Source organism: Callithrix jacchus, chromosome 9 (genome assembly GCF_049354715.1).
Source record: "Callithrix jacchus isolate 240 chromosome 9, calJac240_pri, whole genome shotgun sequence".
NCBI classification, from domain to species: domain Eukaryota; kingdom Metazoa; phylum Chordata; class Mammalia; order Primates; family Cebidae; genus Callithrix; species Callithrix jacchus.
Window position 1 is genome coordinate 136,191,137 of NC_133510.1, and position 7,209 is coordinate 136,198,345.

The 7,209-nt window shown below is 42.1% G+C and overlaps 1 pseudogene; it reads left to right on the plus strand.

Annotated features, from left to right (window-relative positions):
• The first annotated feature begins 610 nt into the window (after positions 1-610).
• On the plus strand, positions 611-1,098 carry LOC103795500 (protein tyrosine phosphatase type IVA 2 pseudogene; annotated as a pseudogene).
• The last annotated feature ends 6,111 nt before the right edge of the window (positions 1,099-7,209 follow it).

Here is a 7,209-nt window from a genome sequence, read left to right on the forward strand (position 1 = left end):
CAGTCTTACTGTTTTTTTTTTTTTTTTCTGAAAAGTAACTGAAGATCAGTTAGGGGTTCACAAGTGTATTCCTGGGTAGAGAAATTCGTTGTGGGCTTCTACAGTCCTTTGGGTTTTGGATGACTTGGCCCCACTGCTTCCTTTTGTCTGTAATAAGTGTAACCTGTATGGTGATTCTAAATGGGTTGAGAAGAGTTTTAAATATTATCAGATATTACTTTTTTTTTTTTGAGATTGGGTCTTGCTGTCACCCAGGCTGGAGTGCAGTGGGCAGGTACAATCTTTATTGGTGAATGGTGAACCCAGGGCTTAACTCCTTTTAACTTTATGAATGAATGGGTTACCAGGAGAATTTCAAAAAGATCCATTTCATTTGGGCTGTAATTGGTCCTCAGGGTTGTGATTTTTCTAGATTTGAAGGGGTACTTGGTCTCCTGCGCTAAGGTATTGTAAAAGAACATCTATAGGAACAAAGTTGCTCCCAGAGACTATATATCTTTACATGTAGCTAAATAATATATATATTATATAAAAATACATATTATCTATAAATATTCTACATATATATCACTCACACACATGCTCACGCTTTTTCTTTGTCATAATAAACTGTCCAGCCCCTGCAGAGATCTATGGGAACACGCATTTTCTCATCACTCACAACCCCATCAATGCTACTCCAAGTTCACAGAGGAATGTGAGGAGTAGACTGACACTTGGTTTGAGTGTGTGATGCTACATTTGGTAGAATTCCAGCTGAAAAAGAAGGAATCCACATTTTACATTGGCCGTTTAACAATGGAGCTCACCACCTAATCAGATAGCAGATGATTGGCTGAAGCTGTTAAGCACCGATTTTCGTGAAAAGCCAGGTTGCTGTGTTGCAGTGCATTGTGTTGTGGGATTGGGAGGGAAGGGCACCTGTGCTGGCTGCACCTGCTCTGACTGAATATGGAATTATGTATGAAGACAGTTTGGTTTATAAGACGAAAAAGAAGGGCAGCATTCTATTCTAAACAGCTGCTTTACTTGGAGAAATACCGACCTAAGATGCGATTACACTTCAGAGATACCGATGGGCATTGCTGTGTTCAGTAGAAACGTAAATGAAGGCTGGCTTGACTGTGGCATTTTAGAGGAACTGTCAGTACCAGTAAACATGAATCTGCAGTCTCAGCTGTGTCCAAGTAGGGATGGGCTCAGCACTCTTCAACCACTCTCCCAATGGCTGGAAAAATGCAAACAAAAAAAGAAATCCCTTTATAAAACAGTAAAATGTTAAGAAAAGAAAAAAATTAAAATTGTATCCATTCAAGGTGACAACATGATATTTTTACATATATTGATTGACACAATCAAGCTAGTTAATATATCCATCACCTCACAGTTACCTTTTGGGTATGTGTGATGAGAATATTTCATCATATTTTACACTCACTCTCAGTAAATTTCAAGTATACAACACATTATTAACTATAGTCACCGTGCTGTCCATTAGGTCTCCAGAACTTGTTCATCTTATAACTGCAAGTTTGTTCTCTTTTTAAAACATCTGACCAACATCACCTCATTTCTCACCCTTGCCACCTGACCTCTGGTAACCACTCTTCCACTATTTCTACGAGTTCAATTTTTTTAAGATTCCACATCTAAGTGAGATCATGTGGAATAGTCTTTCTGTATCTGTGTCTATTTGTATTTCAGTTTGCATCATGTCCTCCAGGTTCATCCATGTTGTAGTAAATCACAGAATTTTCTTCTTTTTTGAGGCCAAGTACTATTCTATTGTGTACACATGCCATATTTTCTTTATCTTTTGATAGATGCTTAGGTTGTTTCTATATCTTCACTATTGTGAATAATGCTGCAGTGAACACGGGAGTGCAGCTATCTCTGAGGTGGTAATTTTATTTCTTTTGGATATATACTGTTTTTTTTTTTTTTTTTTGAGACGGAGTTTCGCGCTTGTTACCCAGGCTGGAGTGCAATGGCACAATCTCGGCTCACGGCAACCTCCGCCTCCTGGGTTCAGGCAATTCTCCTGCCTCAGCCTCCTGAGTAGCTGGGATTACAGGCACGCGCCACCACGCCCAGCTAATTTTTTGTATATTTTTTAGTAGAGATGGGGTTTCACCATGTTGACCAGGATGGTCTCCGTCTCTTGACCTTGTGATCCACCCGCCTCGGCCTCCCAAAGTGCTGGGTTTACAGGCGTGAGCCACCGCGCCTGGCCGGATATATACTGCCATGATTTGAATGTGTGTCCCCTCTGAAACTCATGTTACAATTTAACCTCCATTGCAATAGTGTTAAGAGAGTAGGAAATCTGCCTGTGGCAATTGAAAGGTAGGACCTTTGGGAGGTAACTAGGATTAGATGAGTTCATGAGGGTGGGGCGTTAGTGGTTGATTGATAAGAGGAGAAAGAGAGAAATGAGCTAGAGTGCCTGATCCCTCCTCACCATGTGCACCCTGGGCTGCCTCGGGACTCTGCAGAGGGTCCCTGCTGACAAGAAAGTCCTTACCAGAAGTATCCCTCAACCTTGGACTTCCCAGTCTCCAGAACTGTAAGAAATAAATTCATTTTCTTTATAAATTATTCAGTGTCAGGTATTCAGTTACAGCAACAGAAAATAAACTAAGCCAGAAAATTGGTACTGAGGAGTGGGCCTATTACTAATAATAAATCCTGAAAATGTGGAAGTGGCCTTGGAACTGGGTAATAGGCAGAGTTTGGAAGGCTTTTGAGGAGTAGGCTGGAAAAAAGCCTAGATTCTGGCGAGGGATTAGAAGACAAGAAGACTGGGGAAAGTTTAGAACTTTTTAGAGACTATTTAAGTGGTCATGACCAGAATGCTGACAGAAATACGGACAGTAAAGCCCATTCTGATGAGGCCTCCGATGAAACTAAGGAACAAGGAGCTGGAAACTGAAGCATCCTTGAAGCCATCCTTGTCATAAATTGGCAAATAATTTGGTTGGATTGTACCCACGTCCAAGGGTTTTATGGAATGCAGAATTTAAGAGCAATGGATTAGGATAGGTGGCAAAGAAATATCTAAGAAGCAAAGCATTCAGGCTTGGCTACTTCGAACTGTTTACATAAGGCTGCAAGAGTAAAAAGTGACATAAAGACAATTTATAATCAAAAGAAAAGCAAAACAAAAAGACTTGGAAAACTCTCAACCTGGCCATATAAAGAACAAAAATTTTTGTTTGAGAGAATAAAAGATGGGTTTGGCCCAGCAAGTGGTTGCTAAGGGGATTAATACAGCTAGAAAGGAGCTAGGTAGTAATCATCAGGACAGTGAGAGACCCTGAAGGCATTTTAGAGATCTTGAAGGATGCTCCTCCCATCACAGGCCCAGAACCCTAGGAGGGAAGAATTTTTGTGCTTGCTACAGGCTCAATGCTGAGAGCCACTTCAGGTCTCTACTCCCCAAATTCTGGCACGAAGGTCCTTGACTGTCTCAGCTGTGGCCTCAGGTGTGGCTCAACCTTCTGCTCCAGAAGACACAAGCCATGTATAAGCCTTGGTGGTATCCATATGGTGCTAATTCTGATACCACGTACCATCCACATGTGCTAATATCCACATGGTGCTAAACTCAGAAATCTAGAGCTGTGAAAGCATGATGAACTCCATCTAGGTTTCAAAGGTTGTATCAGACAGCCTAGAGTCCCAGGCACAGACTCTTTGCAGGGGCAATGGTAATAATAGGGCAACGCTGAGTGAAAATGTGGGGTCAGAGCTGCCACAGGGTTCCCACCGGAGAACCTCCAATGCCTGGTGGAGCCAAGGCAGTTGAACCACCATCAAGACTCTAACTATAAGGCCACCAGCATGCAACACAAGCCTGGGAGAGCTGCAGACACAAGACCCCAACTCATGAGAGCTGGATGGACTGAGGCCATCAAAGCCTTATAGGGGAGACTGCCCAAGGCCTGAGGGGCCCAACCACACTGCACCTGTGTGCAGAGGCCGCTGAGCATGGAGTCAAAGGAGATTATTCCTCACCTTTAACATTTAAGGTCTGTCCTGCTAAGTCTCAGGCTTGCTTTGGCCTGGATACTCCTTACTTGGGGTGTATTGCTCCCTTTTGGAATGGGACTGTGTACCCCTATGCCTGTCCCACCATTGTATCTTGGAAGTAGATAGCTTGTTTTTATTCCACAGATTGAGACTCTCATCTTTGGATTTCTGAGTTGTACTGAAATAGGTTAAGACTTTGGGGGGCCAGGCATGGAATGCTATGGTTTGAATATTTGTCCCCTCTGAAACTCATGCTGAAACTTGACTTCCATTGTAACAATGTTAAGAGGGTGAAAACTCTGACTATGGTGTTTGAGAGGTGGGATTTTGGGGAGTTAATTAGGATTAGATGAGGTCATGAGAGTAGGGAATTAGTGGCTTTATTAGAAAGAGATGTGGACTAGCATACTTGAGCCCCCTTGACATATGAGAACCTGTACCCCGTCTCTGGACTCCACAGAGAGTCCTCACTGGCAAAAAAGCCCTTACCAGATGTAGCCCCTCACCCTTGGATTTCCCAGCCTCCAGAACTGTAAGAAATAAATTCATTTTCTATATAAATTATCCAGTCTCAGGTATTCAGTTACAGCAACAGAAAACAGACCAAGACACATGCCCATAAATGTTATTGCTGGATCACATGGTCATTCTATTTTCAATTTTTTGAGGAACCTCCATGCTGCTTTCCATAATGGCTGTTCCAATTTGCCTGTCACCAACAATGTATGAAGTTTCCCTTTTCTCCACGTGTTCACCAAGACTTAACCTTTTCACATTTTGGTAACAGTCATCCTAACAAGTCTGAGGTGATATCGCATTGTGGTTTTGATTGGCATCTCCCTCATACTTAGTGATGTAGAGAACCTTTTCATGTATCTATTGGCCATTTGTATGTCTTCTTTGGGAAAATGTCTGTTTAGGTCCTTTACTCATTTTTCAATAAAGTTATTTGTGGTTTTTTTTTTTTTTTTTTTTTTTGAGACGGAGTTTCACTCTTGTTACCCAGGCTGGAGTGCAATGGCGTGATCTCGGCTCACCGCAACCTCCGCCTCCTGGGTTCAGGCAATTCTCCTACCTCAGCCTCCTGAGTAAGCTGGGATTACAGGCACGCACCACCGCGCCCAGCTAATTTTTTGTATTTTTAGTAGAGATGGGGTTTCACCATGTTGACCAGGATGGTCTTGATCTCTTGACCTTGTGATCCACCCACCTTGGCCTCCCAAAGTGCTGGGATTACACACCGCGCCTGGCCCTCAAGTTATTTGTATTTTTCTGGCTGTTTAGTTGTATGATTTCCTTGCATATTTTAGATATTAACCACTTTCAGCTATGCGGTGTGCAAATATTTTCTCCCATTCTATGGGCTGCTTTTTAATTTTGTTGTTTCCTTTGCTTTTAAATTTGATGCAAGCTTTTAAATTTGATGGACTCCCACTTGTCTATTTTTGCTCTGTTGCCTGTGCTTTTGATTTCATATCTAAAAAAATCATTGCAAGCACCAATGCCCTGGAGCTTTCCCTTATGTTTTCTTCTAGGAGTTTTACAGTTGCAGGTGTTCTATTTGTCTTTAATCTATTATGAGTTGATTTTTATGTATGGTGTAAGATAGAATCCAATGTCCCTTTTTTACATTTTAATAGCTGTACCAGTCTTATCTGGCCATACTCTGTTGATAACGGAATAGCCAGTTATGTTGCAGGCACAGAGCTAAGAAGTTGTGAAACCATGCCCCCGAAGAGTTAAAGAAACCAGTGGCTGACAAATTCTTGGGCTTACAGGATGGCAGATATGAAACAGTTTGCTGACGCTCCCTCTGTTTGTAAGATAATACAACTGGCTGAAATCAGTTGAAACCAATATAACCAACTGGAGTCCATGCAGAATGAGCTTGCTGATGTTGCAGCCTGAATTTCCACTGCAGTTTTCACACTAACTCTACCTTAATTAGCACATGCAACCCAAGAGGCTTGAAGAGACAACTGCACATGCTCGGGGATTTCCAGACCTCCTCTTTCCTTCCACCAGTCACCTGTGAATCCAGAATCCACCCCCGAAATCTTTTTTCATGAAAGTGCTGCCTTAAGGCCAGCAGAGATACAAATTTGAACTAAATTCCTGTCACTTTGTTGGTCAACTTGCAATTAAGCTTTTCTTTTCTCAAACAGCTGGTGCCATAGTGTTGGCTTCTGTGCACATCGGGCAATGAGCCCTTTTGCTCGTAACAGTATTTGGATATCCAGCTTCCTCACACTATTGAAGCGAATCCTTTCCCCATGTGTATTCTTGACACAAGATTACTTGCTTTGCCGAAGATTAGCTGACTATACGCACGGGTTATTTCTGGTGTTTCTATTCTGTTCCATATTGATCTATGTGTCTGCTTTTATGCCAGTACTTCACTGGTTGAGTTCTACCTCTGGGAATATTTAAATAGAAAGAATTCTCTAGTCACTGGATGTTTGAAACAATTCACTGAGCAACGCAATAATGATGCTTTCTGGCAAAGGATCTCTGAATTTGTTTCCAAATTGTGCATTAAATTGGGTCAAATTTGGTACATCTTGTCCTGGAGTATGTTATTTGTGTCACAAATAATCAAATTTATTAGTATAGAACGGGTTTTCATGCAATTTCCTATTTGTCTGTGGTTATTTCTTTTTTCATCTCTCCTCTCTCTCCATCCCCCACCAGCCCCATCTCCCTATCATAAAGATAGTGACTTACCTATAATTTTCCCTATGACGCGAGTTATGGATCAACTTTACCTTTTTCTGTTGATTAATGTTTACCTCTTTTCCATAAATATATTTAATATTTTTTCTGGTTTCAATTGTCTGAAGTATTGGTGGGCCGGGCGCGGTGGCTCACGCCTGTAATCCCAAAACTTTGGGAGGCCAAGGCGGCCGGATTGCTCAGGTCTTCGAGACCAGCGTGGGCAACATGGTGAAACCCCATCTCTACTAAAATACAAAAAATTAGTCGGGCTAGCGGCGGGCGCCAGCAGTCCCAGCTGTTTGGGAGGCTGAGGCAAGAGAATTGCTTGAACCGGGGAGGCAGTGAGCCGAGACCGCGCCACTGCCTTCCAGCCTGGGCGACGGAGCGTCACTCTGTCTCCAAAAAAAAAAAATTATAAATTTTTTAAAAAGTATTGGTAGATTCGATTTCCCTTTATGTTTC